This window comes from Prionailurus viverrinus, chromosome E1, assembly GCF_022837055.1.
Source record: "Prionailurus viverrinus isolate Anna chromosome E1, UM_Priviv_1.0, whole genome shotgun sequence".
NCBI classification, from domain to species: domain Eukaryota; kingdom Metazoa; phylum Chordata; class Mammalia; order Carnivora; family Felidae; genus Prionailurus; species Prionailurus viverrinus.
The window spans coordinates 48,608,241-48,633,370 of NC_062574.1; the positions used below are offsets into that span (position 1 = coordinate 48,608,241).

At 54.9% G+C, this 25,130-nt stretch overlaps 1 long non-coding RNA gene and 1 other non-coding gene across 3 annotated transcripts; both read left to right on the forward strand.

The window, feature by feature from the left end:
- Positions 1-21,944: 21,944 nt before the first annotated feature.
- LOC125152028 (uncharacterized) lies at positions 21,945-24,578 on the forward strand. Of its 2 annotated transcripts, XR_007147010.1 has the most exons (3): positions 21,945-22,165; positions 22,307-22,426; positions 24,357-24,578. It is a non-coding gene; the product is annotated as an uncharacterized LOC125152028 (long non-coding RNA). The 2 variants fall into 2 exon arrangements; XR_007147009.1 differs by lacking the exon at positions 21,945-22,165 and having other exon boundaries at positions 22,172-22,426.
- Positions 22,463-22,651, forward strand: LOC125152249 (small Cajal body-specific RNA 16). The gene has a single exon (XR_007147105.1). It is a non-coding gene; the product is annotated as a small Cajal body-specific RNA 16 (non-coding RNA).
- Positions 24,579-25,130: the final 552 nt, after the last annotated feature.

The window sequence follows — 25,130 nt, forward strand, 5'->3', positions numbered from 1 at the left end:
CAGCACACATGGGGCACTGCCAGCCAGGGCCACTCACCCGAGCCCTGGTATCCAGAGTTTTCGGCGGGTCTAAGTCCTGTAACTACAGCTGATTGTTGGCCATGCTGACCTCAGTCCGCAGCCTCCCCAGAGGTCGAGCTGGGACCCTGGGGCCCAAGGCTCCAACCCTAGAACTCATTGTTATCATAGACTGTCTGGCTGGCCCAAGATCCCCAGAGACACAAAGACACTCTTACCAGACAGGACCTTCCAAGGGCTCAGAGGTAACTTCCCAGGAGCTGAGGACAAAGACCAAATCCCTCTTTGGTCAAGGTCAGTCTCTGAACACCATGACACTAACATTTCCACCGGCTCCAGGATCGAGAGCGGCTCCAGGATGGAGAGCACGTCCCTGGGGAGTCACTGTTCTGCTAATCACAGCTTCAGTCTCCCGGAGTCCAAGGGAGCAGGGTTTCCCAAAGTGTGTCCTTTGGAACCCAAACCCCTCCAGCCGTTCCCAGGAAGGGGCTGTGGTCAAACAGCTTTTGCGTAGCCCCCTTTCTCAGAGACCCACTTGGGCTTCAACGGAAGCCCAGGGAAATCCTGCCATAAAGACCCCTACTGCAGTGCACTTAATCCACATTGCCCAAACTGTCTTCTCTGGGGAGCCATCTTGCTCCCTCGGGCGATCTCTTGTAGGGTTCTACCAGAGATACCTGGGGAAGGTGGGACTGTGCCGGAAACCATGTTTGCAACCTGGAGCCTTGCCATCAACCCCTTCCTCAAGACAGTTTGAACGCCTCCCCTCTCATCCTGACACATTTTTGCACACATGGTGAGCGTCTTTCTTGTATAGAGCGCGTTCAACAGAGCCCAGGCTTGCTTTGAACTCCGGTTCCAGGGCTTTCTGACTCGTGACACAGCCTCGTAGGTCTCTGAGCCTCTCTGAACCTCAGTTTCTTCATCAGAGTTATTGTTTTGCTCCCTCTCTGAGAGGGTCATTGTGAACTAAATTAGGTAACATACACAAAGTGCGTAGCTCATCGTATACTCCTGACAGATGCTAGCTTTTATGGTATTTATTTATTTATTTTTAAATGTTATTTATTTATTTTTGAGAGAGAGACAGAGACCGAGAGTGGGGGGGGGGGGGTGGGGGCAGAAAGAGAGGGAGAGAGAGAAGCCCAAGCAGGTCCCACACTGTCAGCACAGAGCCCGATGTGGGGCTCGAACTCCCAAACCGTGAGATCATGACCTGAGTCGGAACCAAGAGTCGGGCGCTTAACCAACTGAGCCATCCAGGCACCCCAGTATTTATTTATTTTAAATGTTTACTTATTTGCTTTGAGGGAGGCAGCGCAAGTTGGGGAGGGGCAGAGAGAGAGGGAGAGAGAACCCCAAGCAGGCTCCACGCTGTCAGCACAAAGCCTGACGCGGGGCTCGATCTTACAAATTGTCAGATCAATGACCTGACCCAAAATCAAGAGTCAGACACTTAACCGACGGAGCCACCCAGGGGCCCCTATAATATCTATTTTCTAAGAATAAAATGTCTTGGGGCGTCTGGGTGGCTCCGTGGGTTAAGTGTCCAACTTCGGCTCAGGTCATGATCTCACAGCTCATGAGTTCAAGCCCCGTGTTGGGCTCTGTGCTGACAGCTCAGAGCCTGGAATCTGCTTCAGATTCTGTGTCTCCCTCTCTCTTTCTCTCTGCCCCTCCCCTGCTCTCTCTCTCTTTCTCAAAAGAAATAAACATTAAAAGAAAAGAAAAGAACTAACCTCCCCTGCTGCCTTGTCATCACTGTCAACACCAGGTCCAAAGACCCCGTGAAGCATCTTGTAGGATGGTCCTGATTTGGGCCCAGGGGAACCAAACGTGGCCAGGCATTCTGGCAAACGTAAGTGGTACTTCTCTCGAGGATCCCAAGGATCTGACGAGCTAACTAACCCAGAAGGATCCTATCTAACGAGTGTGTGGTGAATGAAGGGCACCCCGTTCAAGGTGACCAGGAGGCCTCACGCTCTTACTTGCCGGCACTTTGTCAGTATTTATTGAAAGCGATCGCTCTGCGTGGAGCTGCTCCTGGAAGGGACACACGGGCCTCTGACCTAACCCCTGAGCCTCCCCCATGTCCAGAACCAAGCAATACTCTCCCTTGAGCCCGCACGCCGCTGCTCGGCCTTGTCAATCAGCCATCCAAACGAGCTGCAGAATGACCATCAAGGCCTCCACACGGCCCGTGTTTTCTCTTTGGGGTCTGTCCCCAAAGCTGGGTGGCCCTCCGGGTTCCAAGTCCTCCTAGACCTTCTGCCCGGCCTCATCTTTTCCCACACGGTGGCTCCCACTCTCAGCCCAGCCCTGAGGCTGATGTCCAGCTTGGGGATTGTTCTCTTGGCTTTGACCTTGGGGCCCCTTCAGGACACAACTCCTGTATCACTTTCCATCATCACAGATAAAGGCAGGTGGAGCCCCCGCCTGATGCCCCCCGCACATAGGGCCCTCCTTGACTTTCAGGGAGGGAGCCTGCGTACATCTACGGGCAAAGCTGAGCCCTCCATGGGAAGGGACAACTTGGAAAGCATCTTGGAAGAGGCCGGGTGGACCGCACTACAATCCAAAGCTGGGCATCCTGCGTTCAGAGTGTGCAGCGAAACAGAGTCAGATTTGGTTTGCTTTGCTTTTTTTTTTTTTTTTTTTACATCTGACTCATCTTCTTTATTTATTTTTATTATTTTATTACTTTCATTTCAAGAAAGAGTGGGGGGGGGCAAAGGGAGAGAGAGAGAGAGAATCTTTTTTTTTTCTTTTTTGAACGGTGATGGTATTTATTCGGGCAGCCTTTGTCTTCTGTGTCCCATTAGCCCTGGGTCCTGGCATCTTGTGTCTTCAGGATTCAGCATATTGAGCCCTGATCGGGGAATGGTAGAGGGTCAGAATAGGTAGGTCGTGCTCAAGGAAATGAAGCTGGAGATATTTGTAGAACCATTTTTCTTCTCTTTTTATTATTATTTGTTTGTTTACTATAATTCATTGTCCAGTTAGCTAACCTACAGTGTATACAGTGTGCCGTTGGCTTCGGGAGTAGATTCCCATGATTCATCACTTACATACAACACCCAGGGCTCATCCCAACAAGCTCCCTCCTCTTCAATGCATCACCCATTTTCCCCAAGAGAGAGAACCTTAATTTTTGAAAAATGTCTTATTTATAGTTGAGACAGAGAGAGACAGGGCATGAGCGGGGGAGGAGCAGAGAGAGAGGGAGACACAGAATCCGAAGCAGGCTCCAGGCTCCGAGCCGTCACCACAGAGCCCGGCGCGGGGCTCGAACTCACAGACCGCGAGATCGTGCCCTGAGCCGAAGTTGGATGTTTAACCACCTGACCTGCCCAGACACCCCTCCCCAAGAGAGAGAATCTTGATCAGCTTCCATGCTCAGCGTGGAGCCCGACCCAGGGGCTTGATCCCACGACCCTGGGACCATGACCTGAGCCGAAATCAAGAGTCAGATGCCCAACAAGGTATCCCTACACCTGATTCCTCTTCTAAGATAACCCTATGCTATTACAAATAACATGGGGGCGCCTGGGTGGCTCAGTCAGGGGTTCATCTCTGGGGTCGTGGGTTCGAGCCCCACGTTGGGTGAAGAGATTACTAAAAATAAATAAACAACAACTTAAAAAAAAAACCAGAAGTACAAGCAAGATGGAGTTGGTGATTCTGCTAACAGCACGGGCTCGGGGCTGAATTGGGTACCTGGTCCTGTGCGTGTTTTCCTTGCACTGTCTCAATGTAACCCCGCCATGGTTACCCCATTACCTGTCATTAAGCCAATTTACAGGTGAGGAAGGGGTAAGTCACCTGCTTGGGGTCACAAGCTGGTAAGCTTGTCCTCCAGGCCCACGTGCCTCAGTACCCCTAGCTCTGCCTTGCTGTGGCCACCCCCTCACCCCCCCCCCCCCACTGCCGCCGTCTCCCTGGGTCTCCTTGGCCTGACACACAGATGTGCACCGTCTGGCAAGCAGCCTTGGGCCCTGTGATCCCTGAGAAAAATGCCTGGGGTTCTGGAAAGTCACCTGTTTCAAAATGAAGGAACCAGGTGGACTCTCCGACCGACTTCCTTCCAAGAGGCTCCTGTGCGTCCAATCGTCAGGCTCCCAGCCCAGCCTCACTGCACGTTGATCCTTCCGTCCCCTTTCCCGGGTCCCTCACGGACAGCGGTGGCTCGAGTGCCCTCTCTTCTCCCGCAATGGGTTTTCCGGGTCTCCCCCCCTCCCACCCCCTGCCTTGTCCAGCCCCTGGCCGTGACACTGGTCCAGCCTCGGTCTTTACTGCCATCTAGTGGCTCCCGGACTTACCGCGGGGAGGAGTGTTCCAAAACGGAGACCAGAATTCCAGGCGCCTTTGAAATGCTGTAGTTTAGCCTGTTTCGTCTCCACGTCTCCACGGGGCAAACCCAGGCTCAGCCCTCTGACAGCAACAGGCTTGGTGTGGCCCTGGGGGACCTGCTTGAGGGGGAACGGATGCGGCTGTTCATCCTGCGGAGGACCCCACCCGTGGGCGCTTGCCCCCTGTCTGCGGGAGGGTTTCCAACTTCAGATGGAGAGCTCAGCTTCCCCCTGGCATCCAGGCTCCACGTCTCTGCCCACCAGAGGTCAGGGGGTGTGGAGGGCAGGGTGGCCAAAGTCCAAGAGGGATGCAGAAAGCAGAAGTTGGCCCCGTGCGCAGGGGCGGGTGGGGGGCGAGGGCAGAAGCCTTCCAGAGGCAGAGACGCAGGAGTGGGTTTGTGTCCGGGCAGGAGACGAGAGGCGCAGAGCTATCTCTGCCCCGGGCTGGCCCTCTGAGGAATCAGGTGGCCAGGGTTCCCATCCTGACCCTGCCGCTCACTCGGAACATCTTGGAAAAGGAGTCACCGTCCACCTCTGGGCTGTTGTCAGAATCCGACGGAGACGGATATGAAGCCTCGGCCCACAGCAGGCCCTCGTGTGAGTTTCCTGTCGCTCTCCCGTCACAAATGGCCACAAGGGGGTCACTTAAAGCATCAGGAAGTACTCTCTCCTAGTACTGGAGGCCACACGTCCAAAACCGAGGAGTCCGCGGGCTTGGTTCCTTCTGGCGGCCCTAACACAGCCTGGTCCATGCCTCCTCGCTCCTGGCTTCTTGGAGTTGTGGGCAATCCGCACGGCATCGTCCCTGTGGGCACGTGTGTGTGTGCGTGTGCGTGTGTGTGTGTGTGTCTTCTCTTCTTGTAAGGACACCAGTCATACTGGATTAGAGCCCCAACCCACACTAATCAAGTATACCTTCAACTTGGCTCGATTACATCTGCAATGACCCTATTTCCAAATAAGGTCACGTTCACAGGAGGTTAGGGCTTGAGTATGTCTTTTGAGGAGGGGACACTATTGCCCACGGCAACCCTCAGACGGATCGTGCATCATCGGGCTCCCATCTTCCCTCAGGGTCAAGAGCAAAGTCCACTTGTGTCTGATGTCCCGTGGGCCCTCCACGCCAGGTTTGCCCACTCTGACCTCAAAATGTCAGTCACATCTGGCTCACTCACCTCCCACACTCAGCTCCATTACTCCCCGTCTTTAAAAGGCTACAGAGATGTCCCGACCCCCGGGAGTGGCCCCAGATCAGTCCCCAGGCCCCACCCTGTCTCACCGTCCCCCAAGGCCCTCACGGGTGTCAGGCACCTGCTGCATTTATGGGGGCGGCTGTATGAAGCATGTTTTAGGGTCAACACCACCAAGCGGACGCCCCTCAGCGGAGCAGAAACCCCTCAAAGTCGGCAGAACTCAGAAGATGCCCTCACTGCCCGATTCATCCCGGCAGGCCTCTGAAGGACAGGGGTCCAAACAATTGTTCTGAGTCCAAACAATTGTTCTGAGTGTAAAGGAATGTTCTAGAAAGTCAGGCTTTTGTGGGTCAAGTGGTCCGCTTTTTAGTACGTTAAAGAAATATTTTGCCCAAGAGCCTGGGTGGGGGGGGAGATAAAAGCCTGGCGGCCAGGGATGTACTGACCGGGGAAGGATGTTTGAGACGCCCAGCCCCCGTCAGATGGCCTGGAGGGGCAGGCGTGGAGCCAGCTGAGCGGGCCAGCAGACCGCCCTCACCCCTACCCAGTCTCCTGGACCCGAGGCCCCACTCCCTGTGCAATCATACAAGGCCCTAACGAAACGCTGGTCTAAAAGGGCCTGATCTGCAGGAATGTTCGAGGCAAATTAAACACACAGCATCCGAGAAGCCAAGTGGCTTAGGAAAACGCATTCACGGCACAACAAAAGACAGAACAGTTGGACGAGCAAGCGAGACACAGCCCTAATCGGCGGCCACATTTTGTTTGCGCCCCACAATCGCCTATTGTAGAGAAAAAAAAAATTGTAAAGAAGAAAAAAAAAAAAGAATGCGTTGAAGCCTTGAAATTAAACACTTAAAAAAAAAAATAGGCCAATGTTCTCAGAGACCGTGTTTCAAAAGACAGCTTTTGTTCCACACTCTGGGCTCTCTCAGTCGGCAGCAAATGCCGTCTCCACCTGACGGGCACCGCAGAGATAAGCCGGAAGCACCGTCTTAGCGCGGGGGCAATTTTCGCCTCTACCTTATCACCACCTTCAAGACGCATTATTTTCATCTGAAGTGCAGTCCCGGTTTTGTGGGGGGGGGGGGGGGGAAGGGGGAGAAAAAAGCTTTTTATCTCTCCCATCCTCGTGTTTTTCCTCTCTCTCTCCAGAGGGAAGCTTGGGGGAAGAACATTCGTCTGCTTGCCATGGTTTGGGAATCCCATAAAACACTCGGGAGGGTGGAGTGTTTCACCCTGATAAATAAATAAACCCCCTCCCGGCCCAGCAGGTGGCTCCTGGACACGAAGTCTCGGCCACCGCGCAGACCTGGTGCTGGGGACCGACGTGGTCGGGCAAAGGGACGGCCACCCTGTCCCCACGCCTACCACCTCTGAAAGCGGGGGTGGGGGGTAGGGGGGGGACGTTGGAAGGCCCCAAGTGCCCTTTATCTATGCTCCCCACTGTGTTTACCCCACTCCCTCTCAGGCACCACGGGCTTTCTCAAGGCCAAGGGCGACTTTTGCGTGTTCATTTACCCATAACCAACGCAATTGCAAGCCAGCCTCCCAGTGGGCTGGAGAAGTGACTTTTCCCTTAAACCTGTTAAGCAAACCAAGGGCCTGGAGGCTAAATTTTCCCTGTCCTTTGTCATCTCTGCCACCGAAAAACAAAATAAAGGAGATTTCCAGAACAACTGGACGAGTGATGAGGAGGCAGGCAGCCTCAGGACGGTCTCAGCCCTGGGGACCTCAGAGACCACCCAGGCCATTCGGGCAGAGGGAGACAAAGGACCCAAACAGGGCCGCGGTCCGTGGAGATGTGGCTCTCAGACCCCGGCACCTTGCCTTCGGGAGCGTCCACTCTCCTCCTTGCTCATTCCTTTCTTCGGCCATTCCCGAAATATCCCCGGTACCACTCTGTGCCCTGCTCTAATTACCGAGGACATAATTTCACAAAAACCTTCCCCGCATTCACGGAACCCAAGCTGTATGGTGAGGACAGACAGCAAACAAAAAAGATTTACGCTGATGACGCTTGGTGACCCATTAGCAAGGCATCGCCGGTGGATCAGAAGCGCGCCCAGTCGCTGCCGAGTCATGGCAGCACAAGCCATCTCTGGGGACGACGTCTGGCTCCCTCTGACTCCAGCTAGGTCATACCTCCCTCCACCCGTATCACACGACTGTCCAGCATCTCTGTTCTAGGGACCCTCGGTTAGAGCCAGAATACCAGCGCAACAAAGGCTGACAGTCCCCCGGAGGGCTTGCCATAGCCTACCCTGGGAAGGACCCCCATGCACCTCCTTAACACCCCCGGCGCTGGGCACTTATGCAGAGAGAGCCCCTGTGCGCAGAGGGACATCCGTCTGAAGAACACACGTCTGTCCCGCAGGGGCACCTCCAGCAGGTAGGAGAGAGATATGGCAGGCGCCAGGGCGTGGGTCTAAACACTCTGCTCACCTCCTACCATGACTGAAGGACCGCGAGCGGCAGGAACCCGGTCCCTACACATGGGTGGCGTGTGACCGTCCTCAGGCTGTGGCTGCAGGACTACAGAGCACTGTGTTTGCACGTGAGCGCTGACATCCGTAGCGGCTTCAGCGACGAGCACCCCTAGAGGGACAAAAATTGGGCTTCATTTTATCATCTTGAGCGTCCTTCCTTAGGGCACGTGCGCGCCCTCCCCCCTCCCCCTTCATCGGTCATCTCTCTCTTCCTCCCTCCCTCTCTGTTTCTCTCTAACGCAACCAGAAAACATGGAAGGAGAGGGCACCTTATGTCCGTGTCGCATTCCAAGATGATTCCAAGACCTGACTCTCAGACAGACACCAATGGGCTATTTGTGTCTCGGCTCGGTGATTCATCCTTTCCTGCGAGCGCCCCCCTCTGGAGAGCTGGAGAGGTGCTCCCGCAACCCGGGCTCACTCACAAACCTTTACAAATGGGCTTTGCCCGGTGAGTCTATTTTACCCCCAGGAGATGGGTCCACGTGGGAATTGTTTTGCTCCAAGCAGCTGGTGCCAGATTGGCTTCCTAAGTCCCCACGGTCCTGGGGGCAGAGCTTCGGACCCCATGATCCTTCCCTCGAGGCCGACAGACACCCACAGGCTACAGGTACCCCGGGGAAGGGCCGTGCAGGTGCTGCTGGGGCTCCGTTCCCCTCCAGGGTGGGTGCGATAGAGAAACCCTGCTTTCTAACACCCACACCCAACAATCCTGCCGAACCTTCACTGGCCCCAAGAGCAACCCACCCAGAATGCCTTGCAACCTTTTTACCCGAAGAAACAATGTATCCTTGGCTTCCCAGCCTTAGCTTCCCTCCGGTGAAATGCAAAGGAAAAGGGAGGGAAGAGAAATGAACTAACATATTAGGCTCTCCCCGCACAGGGCACCGTCCAGGGAGCTTGCTGAATGTTCAGCTAATCCTCAGCAACCCCAGGGACGAGCATTGTTTCTAGTTTACAAAGCAGGAAATGAAGGCTTTTGCAGAAAGGTAGTTAGCCGGGTCAAGGTTTCTCAGCTAGACTAAGCCCGAGGCAGGATGTCAGACCCCCAAAGCCCACCCCTTGCTGTCCCGGAAATGCCCATCCCAGCTGCAGCAGAAACAGCTCCAGCCAGGCTGCCCTGCACTTGGGCAGACTCTGCCGTTACACTAACCTTCTCAATTCTCCCCACTGCTCTCCAACCGGGCTGTCCCCTTGAGGGCTCTCCTTCCTGTTTCTGCTCCCTAAGTCTGGCAGTGTCTCCAGGTTCAGGGCTTAACGCCGGCTTTTCTCTGTCTGCTACTCGCCTCGGAGAACGCCGCCGTCCTGCCCGATTCCGCCGTCTCTGTGCTTGGCCTGCACCTGCTTGGCCCTTGCACGGGCTCCCAGGGGCGTGCCAGCCGTGCAAACGGTACCTGTCAGGTGTGACGCGAGAGCTGCCGCGTTACGTGACTCCGGGGAGCACAGATTTGTCTCGACATCTTGCCTCCTGCCTCTATCCTTACACCCAACTTAATTCCAGCTGGATTCTAGATATCGATGTGGAAAAAAAGGAATCATCGAAGTACTAGAAGAAAATCTGCACGGATGTTTTGAGGTTCTTGAAGCTGGGAAAGCCTTCCAAGTGTGGTGGGCATAAGACCAAGTCAACGAACTTAGGAATACGAGAACATGTTTTTTAATCTGGTGACTGAATTTGCCCATCAAGCAGGTTGGGGAAGCCTCATGTTCTTAGCGAGGCGTTGTGCCTCCATGCCTCGGTCTGAAACCACTCGGGGAGAAGAGGTAGTTAAAACTGGGTCTTGGATATGCATGGGAATTTTTTTTTAAGTTTATTTATTTATTGAGAGAGAGAGAGAGAGAGAGAGAGAGAGAGGAAGCAGGGGAGGGGCAGAGAAAGAGAGGGAGACACAGAATCGGAAACAGGCTCCAGGCTCCGAGCTGTCAGCACAGAACCCAATGCGGGGCTCGAACTCACAAACCGGGAGATCATGACCTGAGCCGAAGTTGGATGCTTAATCCACTGAGCCACCCAGGCGCCCCATGCATGGGAAGTTTTAAGGGGAAGAGCAGGGAAGGGACCCAGAAAGAAAGCATGTGTTTGGTTCATTTGAGCTCAGTAGCGTAAACTGTCCTTTTAGCTGTGTTTCCATGTTTTTATAACCCATGTAGGTCATAGCCTAACAGACAGTGTCTGTCTCTCTCCCTCTCCCTTTCCTTCCCTCCTCCAGCAAGAGGCTGAAACATTTCCCCACTGGCGGGGAGCGGGGAGATGGGGTGCAGGGAAACCATGAGGATTGTAATCGAATGTTTACCTGGCTTCTGGAGCGGCCTCAGGCTCGAGGGTATAAACATAAGAACATAAGATGCTTTTATGTGTTGTCTAATCAATGCCATCAGCCACACTCTGTCATCTCCTGCTGACATCTGAGGCAGGTCCCACCGCCTTCTGGTCACTCTCTGTTATTAGAATTCATTCCCTGGGGCGCCTGGGTAGCTCAGCCGGTTAAATGGTCAACCGTCTGACTTCGGCTCAGGTCACGATCTCGTGGTTCGTGAGTTCGAGCCCCGCGTCAGGCTCTGTGCTGACAGCTCAGAGCCTGGAGCCTGCTTTGGATTCTGTGTCTCCCTCTCTCTCTCTGCCCCTCCCCTGCTCACACTATCTCTCTCTGTCTCTCTCAAAAATAAAAAAAAAAAATAAAGAAAGAATCAATTCCCTCTGGTTTCCTCTCAGTCCAGCTCTGAGCCCTCGGGTCTCTGTCCCTGCCGCAGCCTGAGACAGGTGTGGGCAGGGCTCCCGCCCCATCTGTCTCTGACTTGGTCTCGTTCCATTGGTCCAGGGGAGTTGCTGCCCTCCAGGTGGTCTCCATGGAGATGGCAGGTCCCTCCCCCTCCGAGTTTCTTGGGATGATGTTTAGACTCTGGACGTCTCCATGGCTGAGGACGCCCTCTGAAAAGACGCCCATGTCCGCCCAGGCCGTGCCAATGGTCTGGGCCCTTAGCCCTCTGTGGAGTGTCTCCGGGCAGTTCACGACTGCTGCCTATCCTCAGTGTCATGGTCATGTGCACGGAACCCCAGGAATCAGTGAGGCGCTCTCCAATGACTCCTAAGAACTAGGAAGAAATGGGTAGGAGACCCCCATCCTCTCTTCTTGGTACCTGCACCCCAGAATGTTCCAGGTGGCAAGGGTTTGTCAGTTCCTATGTCTGCATGCGCACCATACCCAGAGGCCCAAGCCTGGCTCTCCCAGGGACGCCTTCTCCACTCCTGAGAGCAGGACAGGGAAAACTGGAGCCCCGGAGGCACCCAGCTAGGGGCCGGCCCCCCACGGCCTCTCCCCACAGACCCTGTCAACGGCTGAGAGTTATCCCCTGGAGCCCCACTGTGGGGAGGGAAACACTGCCTCGCTTGGCACCCTCCCCCCGCCCTCACCGGAACATAAAATAAAATCACAACAGAATAAACACTCCTAATCCAAGCAATTTGTATGCACTATTTCATTTACCCTGAGAGGAATATTCTAGTTTTGCCTCCAAAAAGTTGAGATTTAGAGACGGTGTTTTGCCCAAGATTGCATGATCAGAACAGTGGATTCATCTGTCTTACTGTATAACAAAGAAATGTTACCAACGTCAGTGACTTACCAGGGCGGGGGGAGGGGGCCAACGATAACCAGGGAGCCAAGTCTAGCCCAACACCTGTTAACCTAAGGCTCACAGGCGAAGGGTGGTTTTTTCCCTTTTTTTTTTTTTTTTTAACATTTATTTATTTTTGAGAGACAGACACAGAGCATGCATGGGGGAGGAAGAGAGAGAGGAGACACGCAATCTGAAGCAGGCTCCAAGCTCCGAGCTGTCAGCACAGAGCCCGGCCCAGGACTCGAACCCACGAACCACGAGATCACGCCCTGAGCCGGAGTTGGACCCGCTTAGCCGACTGAGCCACCCAGGCGCCCCTGCTTTTTCCGTTTTTAAATGGTCAGAAAGAAAAACAATCCGAAAGAGGACTATTCTGTGACAGGAGAGATTTATGTATGATTCAAATGTCGATGTCCATAAATACGATGTTATTGGACCTGGCCCCACTCATTTGTTTATGAACCGTCTGTGGCTGCCTAGCCCTACACGGCTGGAGTTAAGGAGTTGCGACAGAGACCATCTGGCCTTCACGGTCTAAAATAATTAGTAGCCGGTCTTGTGAAGAAAAAGTTAGCCAAATCCTGCCAACGTTTCTTTTTCTCCCCCACCCCAGTCGTCTGGACCGGCTAGGACGGCTCCCGGGCTGCAGGGTGGGATCAGGCGGGCTCCATCTGTATTCGTCGGGGGCCAGCAGTCACGGGGACACGGGCCTTCTCATGGTGGATAGAGGACATACGGCAGAAATGCCCTGGGGCCACACGGTCCCTTCCGCCCCCACAGCCACAGACCCTGCCCGATGGCAGGAGGGACTCGAGACTCACACCCAGACGCACACGCCAAAGGGCAGCAGCGTCTCGTTCTGACACAGGTGGGGAGTGGAGAGTTGGGAGCAAAGGTCTCATCGACCACAGGCGGGGCCCCAGGATTTGAACTCGGGGCCGTGTGACCCAAGAGTCTGTGCGCATTCCCCTGCCTCCCGGGTTTGCATCCCGGGCAAACCGTCACAGATGCCATAAAGCAAAAAGAATGGGAAAACCTGGGGGGAAAAGAACGAACAAAGGTTTTTCCCATCGTTCTCCACCCACTCCTGGGCACCGCTGGGCACCATCCGGCACCCCCCGCCTCTCGAGTGGCCGAGGAAGCAGCGAGTGTAGACAAAATCAGGCCAGAGCTGGCAAGAGCACTCTATTCTGCAGGAATGCCATTGTGGGTAACTGAATAGCACGCTGACAGGGGAAACAGAAAAATTCCAAAGACCATCCTTCAATTACCCAGCAGGCATCCTCAGAACAAGCCTCTTTCAGAGTCAGAATATAAATAAGTCTTGTGTGTCTGGAAGCCCTCACAGACGAGAGGGAAAAGAAAGGAGAAGGGACTTTACGATCCACCCCCCCCCCCCCCCCCCGCCACCTGCCAGTTTTTCACCGAAGCAGGAAGGAACAGACCCTCTGTAGAGCCTGCTGGTTGTCAAATATGAAGCCCGGTGGCGGAAGTCGGGAGCCATCGAGTGTCTGATGTGCTGAACATCGGGGCCGGCAGCCGCGCGGGAGAGGGTGACGAGTGGGCGCCCAGGCTTTCCAGTGGCTCGGCGAGCACCAACCCCCCCCCCCCCCCCCCCCCGCGGCCCACAGTTGATTCTCCGTGTCATAATGGGATCGGACGCTTGCCAAGCAATCGACAGGAGGGAGAAAGGATTTATAAAACCCGTACAAGCTCCTCACTCTGGTAGCTGCCGCTTTGAAAGAAAGACGGCGGGGAGAAAAGAAATGTAGCAGATAATAGAGCGACACTGACACGTTGTGGGACGCGGGGAGATGTAGGAGATTTTCTTGTCAAGCTCCGCGGAAAATCAAAGGGGCTGAGAAGCAGTGGACGTGCAGGATAACCACGAATAACCACATGTCAGAAATATTGTACTTGACGGGCTGTCTCCTGGCCTCCAATCCCGACAGATAGCGTCCTCCTGAATCGTGGCCCGGATGAAATCAACTACTCTGGGGCAAGTGCTTTACCTACGGAGGTAGAGGAATAAAAACAGCCCCTTATTGAGCACTTACGTGTGCCAGGCACACCACATTTTGCAGACAGGGTTCCGGTTAACCTTTCCTGCGGGGGGGGGGGGGGGGGCGTAACGATGCCCACACTGCACTCGAGGAAACGCACTGAAGCAAAGTTTCGGCGACTTGCCTGACACTTCACCTCCAAGTGGACGCGATTGAGACGATTCGCGTCGCTGCGGCATCGTTTGGCGAGATTCGAAGCCTGTCCTCTCGGTCATGAGCTCCCCGCAGCCCTGACACACCTGCTCGTCACACCCTCAAGATGAGAAGCGGCCAAATCAATCCCCAGTCTGTCCTGCTCCGTGGATCACTATTGTCCAGAAGAATGCTTACGTCCAGATTATTTCAAGTCCCCCCACGCCCTCGAGGCGTCAGGAACCCCCTTTCCCTCTTTTGGTGGCTCATGTGACTCTCGATCTCAGGGTTGTGGGTTCGAGCCCCACATTGGGTGCAGAGATTACTTTTAAAAAATAAAAAAATAAAAATAAAAGGATATTGCTGTCACAGTACACCCCGAAATAATTGAGCATGGCTTTCATTCACTAGAGCTATACATTTATTTGCATTTTTTTGGGGGGGGGGGCAAAGTAAAGCACAAAGAAATGTCCAGATCTTCAGCGTTTATCTGCCGAGTTTTGACAGATTCCTATACTGGGTGTCGCAAACCTCTATCACTATACCCGGCATCGCTATCATCCCAGAAAGTTCCCTCCCGTCCCAATCAGTTCCCACTCCTAAGTCCCAGAGGCAGAGGAGATGTGATAATGTGCACTTGACCTTGAGATCCATTGACCTTACCATGTAAATAGTCCATCATCTGGAAACATCTGGACTAAGAGAACAGTAGAATGGCTCACTAAAGGCTCGTCAAAGGCACCTGACCGGGGTAACGTCCTGCCGTGTAGCCGAACCATCCTCTAGGATAGAGTGGATGTGCTAGATGGATGGCCAACAGGTGATGCTATGTCCCCAAGTGCTAGAACACAATGGGACTGAGAATCCCAGGAGCAAGCGTCCCTGGGGGCCACCTTGGAGCTGCCTATGAACCTCTGAACAACCCAGAAGCACCAGTGAGTTAATGCCTGGGAAGTCAACTGGGACCCATGAGGGACAGGAGTCAATGGAAAAGTCCTTCCCCTCTGCCCTCTCAGGCAGATGGTTCTGAGATGCGTTTCATAAGGCTCCCGAGAAGGTCCCGGTGAAGTCAAGCACCCGTCACCGGTGGCGGTATATTAATGACACATTCTGGTTGATATTGGTGTTCCCTCCTCCCCTGTCTCGTCCCCCAGCTCCTCACTCCTTGAACAGGATTATTTCCTAAATAAACAAGCCTTAGTCGCTGGCTCTGGTCTTTGGGTGTGTGTGTCTGTGTGTGTGTGTGTGTGTGTGTGTGTGTGTGTGTGTATTGCGTGGAGGGGTACTAAGACCCAGATAGGCGCGTGGTATTTGTGGTTGTTGGTTACTTACCGAGATACAATTCTATACAGTAAGATGCACAGCTGTTAAGTGCACACTTTGATGGGTTTTGACAAACGCACCTACACCTATGTGACCAACAGCCTCACACAACACCTAGAATCTTGCCAGGACCCCAGACAATTCCCCTGTGCTGTTTTCAGTCTATCCCCACCCCCAGACGCAACCACCATTCGGATACTTATTCTGCAGATGCGTCAGGTCTGTTTCTTTTTTTTTTTTTTTAATTTTTTTTTAAATGTTTTTATTTATTTTTGGGACAGAGAGAGACAGAGCATGAACGGGGGAGGGGCACAGAGAGAGGGAGACACAGAATCGGAAACAGGCTCCAGGCTCCGAGCCATCAGCCCAGAGCCTGACGCGGGGCTCGAACTCACGGACCGCGAGATCGTGACCTGGCTAAAGTCGGACGCTCAACCGACTGCGCCACCCAGGCGCCCCAACGTCAGGTCTGTTTCTGCACTTGATGGAAGTCGAATAAACGTGCAGTATTTTCGTGGTGGACGCGAGGTGGCTGAGTTGGCCACACGACAGGATCTGGCTTGGGTCGACACAGGGCTGTTGGAAGTGATGCTGTGATTTCCAAGGCTGTGATGGAAGACGTCTACGGCCTCCGCGTTCCCGACTTGGACGCTGGGTCTGGGACCAGGACGAGCAGTCGTGACCGCAGTGGCCACAGCGGGAGGAGGAGCACGGCCCCGAGACTCCGCCGGAGGGCAGGAGAGTTGTCCCACCTGTCCTGGTCCTGTGCGATACTAAAACACGTGAGATACAGCTAACCTGCTGTTTAGAGGTCAGTGAAACCCCTGAGTGTGCGTATTAAAAATAAGAAAGACTAGGGGGGCTGGGTGGCTCGGTCAGTTAAGCATCCGGCTCTTGATTTCAGCTCAGGTCGTGATCTCGCAGTCCGTGAGTTCGAGCCCCACGTCGGGCTCTGTGCTGACAGCTCGGGGCCTGGAGCCTGCTTCGGATGCTGCGTCTCCCTCTTTCTGCCCCTGCCCCACTCACGCTGTCTCTCTCTGCCTCTCAAAAAATGAACAAACGTTAAAAAATTTTTTTTAATTTAAAAAAGTGAATACGTATAAATAATTTTTCCAACCTGCTAATTAATGAGGAAACTGACAAGATAACCAGTTGAAAAGAGAATGTGCAAATCAGCCATGAATCCGGGCAATCAGGAATGCCAGGATGGGATTTGCTGATCGATGCCACGCTCTCGTGTCCCCGCGAGACAAAAGCCATTTGTGATGTTATAGACAAAAGTTATTTCAGTTTTAATGACTTAACTTCTCTTTCCCCCTTCCCCGCCCCGCCAAGAGGTGTAAAATTGCCCAGTCAATAGACGGGAAGGTACACACGCCTCCAAAACCAGGCGAGCTCTGGGGCGGGCGCTGCGTCCGCGCCCCGTCGAAAGCGCTCATATCCTTTTCTCCATTTTCAGGTGGACAATCTCTCTGGACAGGGGACTAACTCAGTCCTCTCACACCTGCAGGACTGTCTTAGAGCACCTCAATCCAGCTCAGTAGAATGGGCCGGGAGCCTTGAAACATCCTGATTCCCAGGCCACACCCCAGGCCCATAAAAATCAGTATTTCAGGGCGGGTGGGGGCGATGCCTGGCCTCAGGGTCTTTAAAGCTCCTAGATGATTCTGAGGTGCCACCCAAGTCGAGAAGCACTGCTCTATCTTTTGTTGTTGTTGTTGTTTTTATTTATTTTTGAGAGAGAGAGACAGACAGACAGACGGGGGGTGGGGAGGGGTGGAGAGAGAGAGAGGGAGACACAGAATCTGAAGCAGGCTCCAAGCTGTCAGCACAGATGCGGGGCTCGAACCCAAGAACCGTGAGATCATGACCTGAGCCAAAGTCGGACGCTCAACGGACTGAGCCACCCAGGCGCCCCAGAGAAGCACTGCTCTGAAGACATCCAAGCAGGAGCTCTCCTCCCCTCCCCTCCCCACCCCCCTCCCCCCACCCTCCCTCCTCGTCCTCTCCCCTGCCCCACCTGCCTCCCATTGTGCCTCTCAGGTCCTGAAATGTGCCTACTTTTGTGCAGAAGGCACCAAGCTGGGGCAGCCCAGGACAAGCCCCCTCCAACTCCCAGCCTGGCGGGGAGAGGGTCGTTCCCGAAGGTGGCATCTTTCGAAAATATTTTCCTTCCGGGACTCAGAAGGAGCCCACAGCTTGAGAGCAGCAAACGAGAAGAGATCTAGGAAATCGGTTCTGGAAGTCCCGTAGAGTGACAGTAACCAGAAGTCCTTTGAGCACCCGGCTAAATAAATGGGTTTAAAATGAACGCACCAGCTGCTGCAGGAAAGCGCGTGACCACAAGATGGGCGGGCAGCGGGGCAAGGGCATAAATCCAGACACATGGTGGGGGCCCCAGCTCCCCCCCCCCCCCCGCCCCCGGCTCCTTTCACAGAAGGCAGAACGGAGCATGTCTGCTCTCAGCCTCCAGAACTCGTTTTTAGTCGAGGGAGAGCTGTCGTGTTTGGCTTCCCAGGCCCCCCGCGCTACCCTGGAGGGCGGCCTGGGGAGGTGGTCTGGGAGGACAGGCAGCCAAAACCGAGCCAGCTGACCAGCCTGGCTGGTCATCACAGATTCTGGGGGCATCACAGATTCTGGCAGACCATGGGGGCGGTCAGCTGTTGGGAGTTGGCGACCAGGGAATTTTGAGTGACCTCAGGCAAGTCGGAGCCTCCAAAATAATAACAATAATCCCTAGTTCCTAAGCTTTCTCTGAAGGTGAAATCACACTGTGTACAGAAAAGCAATTATCACAAAGCCACGCACCCAGGCAGCCATGGGGGTGGGGTTACCTTCCCTCCCTCCTCGTCTATCCCGAAGCATCCAGGCACCGGGCTTGGCCAGCCTCCAGGTGCTAGCACTTTCCAGGCCACCACGAGCCCCACGTGACTCCTGGGCACTTGAAACAGGGCTTGTGCAAACCCCAATGAGCCGTGAGTTTAAAATACACACCAGATTTCAAAGACTAGGTTAAAAAAATAAAAAGCAAAATCCCTCATTAATAAATTCTGGGGGTGCCTGGGTGGCTCAGTCAGAGTTAGGCCTCTGACTTCGGCTCAGGTCACGATCTCACGGTTCGTGGGTTCAAGCCCCGCGTCGGGCTCTGTGCTGATAGCTCGGAGCCTGGAGCCTGCTTCAAATTCTGTCTCCCTCTCTCTCTGCCCCTCCCCCTCTCATGCTCTGTCTCTCAAAGATGAATAAACGTTAAAAACAAAACAAAACAAAAAAAAAACGGGCCCCTGGGTGGCTCAATCAGTTGAGCGTCCGACTTCAGCTCAGGTCATGATCTCACAGTCTGTGAGTTCGAGCCCCACATCGGGCTCTGTGCTGACAGCTGGGAGCCTGGAGCCCGCTTCGGATTCTGTGTCTCCCTCTCTGTCTCTGCCCCTCCTCCGCTCATGCTCTGTCTCTGTCTCTGTTTCTCTCTCAAAAATAAACATAAAAAAATTTTTTTTCCCCATTAAAAAAATTATGTGTTGTTTATCTGAAATTCGTACTTGATTGTGCAACCTGTTTGTTTTGCTTTGCTAAATCCAGCAGCCCTGCTTGGAATACTTTGGGGTGGGGGGACTTCAGATTTGGGGCGTGGTGTAGGGTTGAGAGCACCCACTCTGGGTTCAATTTCTGCCTCCGTCACCTGGCAGTTCTGTGTCCCTAACCCCCGGGTCTCAGTTTTTCTTCTCCTCACAATACCTGCTTCGTGTGACTGTCGTGGGGATAAGGCAGTGCACTTAAAACCCCTGGCACGTTGGAAGGGCTCCCCGACACTGATGAGAAAGAGGGGAAGGAAGGCCGGGGGGACAGGGGGCCAGTTCTGCAAAGCCAGGGCAGAACGCCCACCGCCCCAGAAAGGGGGTGTGCCGGATGTCAGGTTCAAAGGCGCACAATATCCTGGCATTCGAACCCCAGGACTCGCTGGCCCCCAACAGGAAGTCTCCTGAGGTGGGTCCAGAATACAGCCCCTGTCTGCTGAATCGTGGCTTGCCCCAGCCCCCTGGCTTCTGGGCGAGGACACCCAGAGTCACTCGGAGAGGTGACAGGGCTTAGCCGGGTCCTCCTGGGCCTCTCCGAGCCACTAGACTGAAGGGGATAAAGAGTCCTCATTAAGCTGAGCCGGCATCACTCCGCTCACCACTGGGCATCACTCCAAACCTGGGCATTAGTTCCTCCTCTCCACTGTGACTCTTCTATGATGAAGAGGTTGTTACGCCAAAGTAACGGGTCCGCAAATCACTTAATCACTGCCCATCCGGAGAGTTCCTGTTACAGGTATAAATGCGCTCGGCGTTCAGAGGAGACATTTTTGAAAACAAAGACACAGAGCCGCACATCAGCCGCTTCCGAGCACCAGCTGTCGCCTGGCCCTTTCACTGCTGGGCCTCCAAACACCCTGCAGGGCCCTGGAAGAGACCAGAGTCACCCCCCAGTAGCCCCTGTCCCTCCGGCAGCAGGAGTACCCAGTTAAAAGGCTATACTTTCTAAACTCCCTGGTGGCCAAATGTGATAAATCAAGCTGACTGCGAGATGAAATTAAATTTCCTTAGAACCGGCAGCCCACTGGTAAATCCTTGAGGCCGGCAGAGCAAAACGTTTCTCCAGGAACCCCCCACTTGTTACCGCTGGTGCTTTGCTGGAGGGAAAGACAGCCTTAGCCTGACAATAGCTAGGCCTCCAGGATCCTGTGAGTCTAATTTAGCATATGAAAATCTCATTGGAAACTTCCCCTGGACTTGACCTCCCCCAAAACTCCCAAGTACATAACCAGTCTCTCCCCAGGGTCCTGGGGCAGCTAGCTCTTCCTGCCCACGGGTCCTGTCCCTATGCTTTAATAAAATCACCTTTACGCACCAAGACGTCTCAAGAATTATTTCTTGGCCGTCAGCTCCGGACTCCACGAAGCCCCCCCGCCCCCCCCCCCCATCGCCCCCCAAAACCTCATCATCTGCAGGGCTGGTTCTTTCTGGAGGCTCCAGGGGAGAAGCCTTTCCTTGCTTCTTTCCAGCTTCTAGTGGCTGCTGCATTCCAAGTTCATGGCCCCCTCCCCCCACCCTCAAGTGCAGCAGCTTCTGTTGTCACATCTCCGGACTCTCCCGCTTCCCACTCGGGGAGGCCCCTTGTGATGACATTGGGCCCACCTGGAGCGCCCAGGACCATCTCCCACCCCGGGCCTCCTAACCTCATCACACCTGCAAAGTCCCTTCTGCACTGTGAGGTGACATGCACAGGGTCCAGGGACCGGGGCACGAACAGCAACTTTGCCTCCCAGACCCGCTATACCGCTGTCCCTCCGGCCTCACATGTTCCAGAGCTGTCCACTCTGGGCCCCGCCTCACCCTCACCCTCCCTTCACCACCTGGAGAGGAGAGGAGGGAGGGCAGCCAGAGGTCCAGAGGCCTGACCGCATCCTGTGACGGGGTTCTTGAACTTCTGCAGCTCCTCCCCCCACCCCCACCCCCAGACACATCAGTTCCACCCACGAGTAAGTCCGCTTTCTAATATAAGTTGAGTTGGCTTTCTGTCACATGACTCAGTCTCATGACTGACGTTTTATTAAATGGCAATAAATGCTATTTTTCTAGCAACAGCTAGCCCCTCAAGGTCCTGGAAACCTTGCTTCCAAAATTCCTTACAGACTTACTCTACCCCTGACCCTGTCCCAACCTGAGGGTATACAGTGAGTGACCCATCAGGACCCCAGTGCAGCTCTTCCTGCCCATGGGTCCTGTCCCCGTGCTTTCTGCACCAAAGACATCTTCAAGAATTCTTTTTGGCCGTTGGCTCTGAACCCCATGGACACACACACCCCCGTCACCCCAAAACTTCATCAGTGGGAACCCAGAGGGGAGAGAACAGGCGGGGGGAATCCTGGAGCCTGGAGCTTCCCCCTGTGTGTGGCACGGTTCAGGGCGAGCCGCCCACAGCCCTTGGGCAGTCAGAGGTGGCTCTGCGTTAAGAAGGCCACCACTAAGCACTGAGGACCTGAGGACAGAGCAGCCTGGGGTGGGGGGTTGGGGGTGAGGCCACGTCTCTGCCCAGGAGATTCAGGGGACATACAGTCCCTGTGCTGGCTGCTGGGCCCATCTCCGCTGGAGAGGCCAGAAAGAAAGCCGAGGACAGGCAGCGTGAGCCTTTGTGTCACTCGAGCAAGTCACGATTGGCCCCACGTGGGGCATTTGGCACCTCCACGCTCCTCTTGATGTGGGCATAACCTTCAAAGTCCTGCCTATTGGGGCGCCTGGGTGGCTCAGTGGGTTCGGGTCATGATCTCTCCGTTTGTAAGTTCTAGCCCCGCATGGGGCTCACTGCTGTCGGTGCCGAGCCTGCTTCAGATCCTCTGTCCCCCTGTCTGCCCCTCTCCTGCGGTTCAAAAAGAAACATAAAAAAAAAAAAAAAAAAAAAAAAAAAAAATTCTTGCCTATTAGAGTGGAACGTCATTTGGCCGTAAACAAGAATGAAGCACTCATACATGCTATAGCTTGGATGAGCCTCGACAACACGGGTCCCTTCCGCTTCCCTGGCGCTAGGGCTCTCCCACCACCTGCCGCGGCGCACATCCCCCTGGAACCCGCATTCCCGGCTTCGGCCCCTTTAAGACGGCCATGGAGGACCCAGTTTCAAAGCCCAGGGAGACCCTCTGGCTGCCGCCTCTATGGTGAGACGTCACTTCCGGCCGGAAGTCGGTGCGTCCCGCGGCTTTGGCGCGAGTTGGGGGTGGGCAGCGAGCGCGGAAGCGTGCTTCCTAGTGTTGGGAGGAAAGGACCCCCCCCCCCCCACTTTTGTCCCCCGCACTTGGCTTCGGGCTGATCGCGGGGGCGGTGATGACGACTCACGGCGGGGCGCGGGCCTCGGGAGCGCTCCCCCCAGGCCCCGGACGGGGAGGCAGAGGGGGCTCGGGCCGAACGCGGGCTCCGAAGCCGGGGCGGGGCGGGCAGTAGTAGGTGCGGCTGCTGGCCGATGAGTCTTGGAGGCCCCGCCGGGGCGGGGCGGGGTGGGGGTGGGGGGTCAAGGCGGCTTCTGGGGAGCGTGTAGATAGCGGATGAGACACCCTCCTAGAGCACGTTGTGTTACTCTTTCCCCAGGGTCTCCTCGGAAAACGAGAACGTTCCCGTCCCCCGGCGATTAGATGCAGGCAGGCACCGATTGGCCACTTTGTCCTCGTCGGTCACAGCACCCAGAGCACCCTCCCTATGGGGATCCAGGTATGCCAGTCACGGGGACGGAGAGTCTTGAGGCCGATGGTCTGGGGAGAGGCTCCTGTGTTGCTGAACCTGCCGGCTTGCGGGTGCAGCCTTGTAACCAGACAGCCCGACCCTGACCTAAAGTAAATTCCCGGGAGCAAGTTTTTCCTGGGGTTTGAATTTGCAGTAACAGGTGTGAACATTCTAGCAGCAGTTTGATGATCATGTATGATACTGCAAACAGGACCTACGCTGAAAGAAGGAAAAAACCCTTACAGTTAGTATCCGAGAACAGTGGTTCCCAAACATCTGTAAACAGAGCGTGGAGACTTTTAATAAATATTGATAATTTTGGCCAGGCACCGTGCCAAACGTTAAGGGTACAGAGATGAACAAAACAGCCCAGGCCCTGGTTCTCGGGGAGCTACAGCCCCCGTCGAGGGAGAAGAGATTAAATGATTGCACTAAAGAGGGTGTAATTCAAAGCCCAGCCTTGTTAGCAGGCGAATTACAGCACGATGGAGGCTTTCCTAAGGATGGGATCCTTGAGCTGGACTCTGGAGGATATGTGGGGGTTCCGTGGAAGGCCACGGGGCAGCACGTGCAAAGGCCCGGTGGCCTAGCAAATTGTGGCTAGTGGAGGAGCCGAAAGAAGGCCATTATAACCCAAAAAGCAAGAGAATGGGGTGCAATGAAGCTGAAAAGGCGGGGAAGGGCCAGACCACACAGGGCCTGTGGCTCATGTGAGCATTTTGATCTTTCCTAAGAATGTGGGGCATCGTGGGTTTTAAGTAGGAGGATGAGGTGCTAACATCTAATTTCAAGGGAACGCTGTGTACAGAACCGTGCTGTCCGGTAGAACGTGCCGCGGTGACGAAGTGGTCTACACCCGCCTTGTCCAGTTGAGCAGCCACAAGCCACAGGTGGCAGTGAGCACTTGGCAGCGTGGCTGGTGCTCTTGGGGAACAAGATTTGTCATGTTAATTTCAGCATAAACAGTCACACGTAGCTGGTGGCCGCCGCATCGGGCACGCGTGTAGCGCGTTTTGAAGGGCACGGGAGCACCTTTTTTGGGATCATGCCACACGCACCCTCTCGTGTCTCCTGCACCGCATCCCGTCCCGGGTCAAGGCTGAGAGGGATCCTGCTTTTTGAGAACCCTCCCACTGTCTCCCGAGGAGCTCGCACACCGCAGTGCCTGCTGGTGGAACTTGGGACTTTGGGCTCTTGGCCAGAGGTCCTCCTGCCCCTCCTGCTTCCTCGGCCTGGTGGGCTGTCCCCATGCAGAGGGAGCAGTGCCTGCAGGGGTCACCGCGTCACGTCTGTGCCTTGGAGGGGATGTGAGGAAAAGTGGTCCTGGGTGTTGAGGGGCTTAGCATCCGGAGAGGTGAACGTCATATGCTATGGAGCCACAGAAAGGGACATTTCCAATAGGACTTCTCGGAATGGGACCCCTGTGAGGACACGACGGCTGTTTCCAGCTGCTGAAGTGTGGCAAAAAGCAGGCAAAAAGCCTGGCAAAAAGCAGGAAGCCTGAAAATGCTTGGGGGATGTGAGCAGCTCCCACGTTGGGGCCAGACTGGGGAACTAAATGGCCGGAATCGGGCAGGACGGGAGGAAGGCGTGGGTGGGCGTGGGGTGTAGAGGCTCGGTCAGAGTTCAGGTTTGCCGTGGCTCCTGTGCAGGCAGGTTTCTGAGGAAGGCCCCAGGCGGTATGCGGATTACAGTCCAGGGGGAGGTGGGTTGGGAAATCACTGTGGGTGCCTTGAGGTAGAAGGTGATGAGCCCTCGGAGGGAGCCCGCAGGCTTGGAGGGAGGAGGGGCTGGTGGACGCAGGGCCACTGCCTCCCACCTTGTGTCCCGGGGCCGCTTGCTCGATTCTGGAGGCTGTCTTACGGTGCTAACAGACTTGCCTGGGTAGAATGAAAACTGACGTGCGCTTTCTTTGCAGGTGAGTTGACGGGAAGATCTGTGTGCAGGCTGAACGTGTGCCAGTTCCTTTTCTGCCTGGTTCCGTGTGCCTGAAATAGAATTGTCGGGGCCTGGAACTTCCCAGATTCCTTTGGTTTCATTCCCTCAACCGTGTCACTTGGGAACGCGGGCCCTGTTCGTGCTTAAGACCCTGTTTTGTATGGACCTAAATAAAAGGGGTCGGTCCCCAAGGAGCATTTCACGCACTTCGTGGTTCTCGTTCCCAGCGACCTCGTGCGTGACGGGTCGCTTCTGCTTCTGAGAAACAGAAACGTCGATGGCAGCAGTGTTCCCAGCTGGAGAGTGACTTAGGGAGCCAGCCACGGGTCTCTAGGAAGTGTGAGCGCTGGGGACGCGTGGAGGGAAGTGACTGTTGTCTCCGTGATCTGAGGGGGCAGGGGGAAGGCTGGTGTGGCTCAAGGTGGCGGTCACCTTGTTCAGACGTCACTTGGGGTAGAATTTCCAAAGACGGCTGTGACCTTGGCACCGATCGCTGCCAGGCACTGCCCGTCCCTGCTCCCTCCCCGATGTCTCCAGCCCCGTCTCTCCCAGGCCTTCCTGTCTTCTGACTGTTCACCACCTACTGATGTCAGAAAAGGAAAACCCAACCCGCCTGTGTTTGTAGCTGTCGCGTTAGTGACGGTTGTACACGTAGGGTGAACCTCGGACTGTTTTCATGCTCTCTTCTAGTTACAGTTGGGGTATAACGTCCTTTTTTTTTTTTTTTAAGTTTGTTTATTTTGAGAGAGAACGT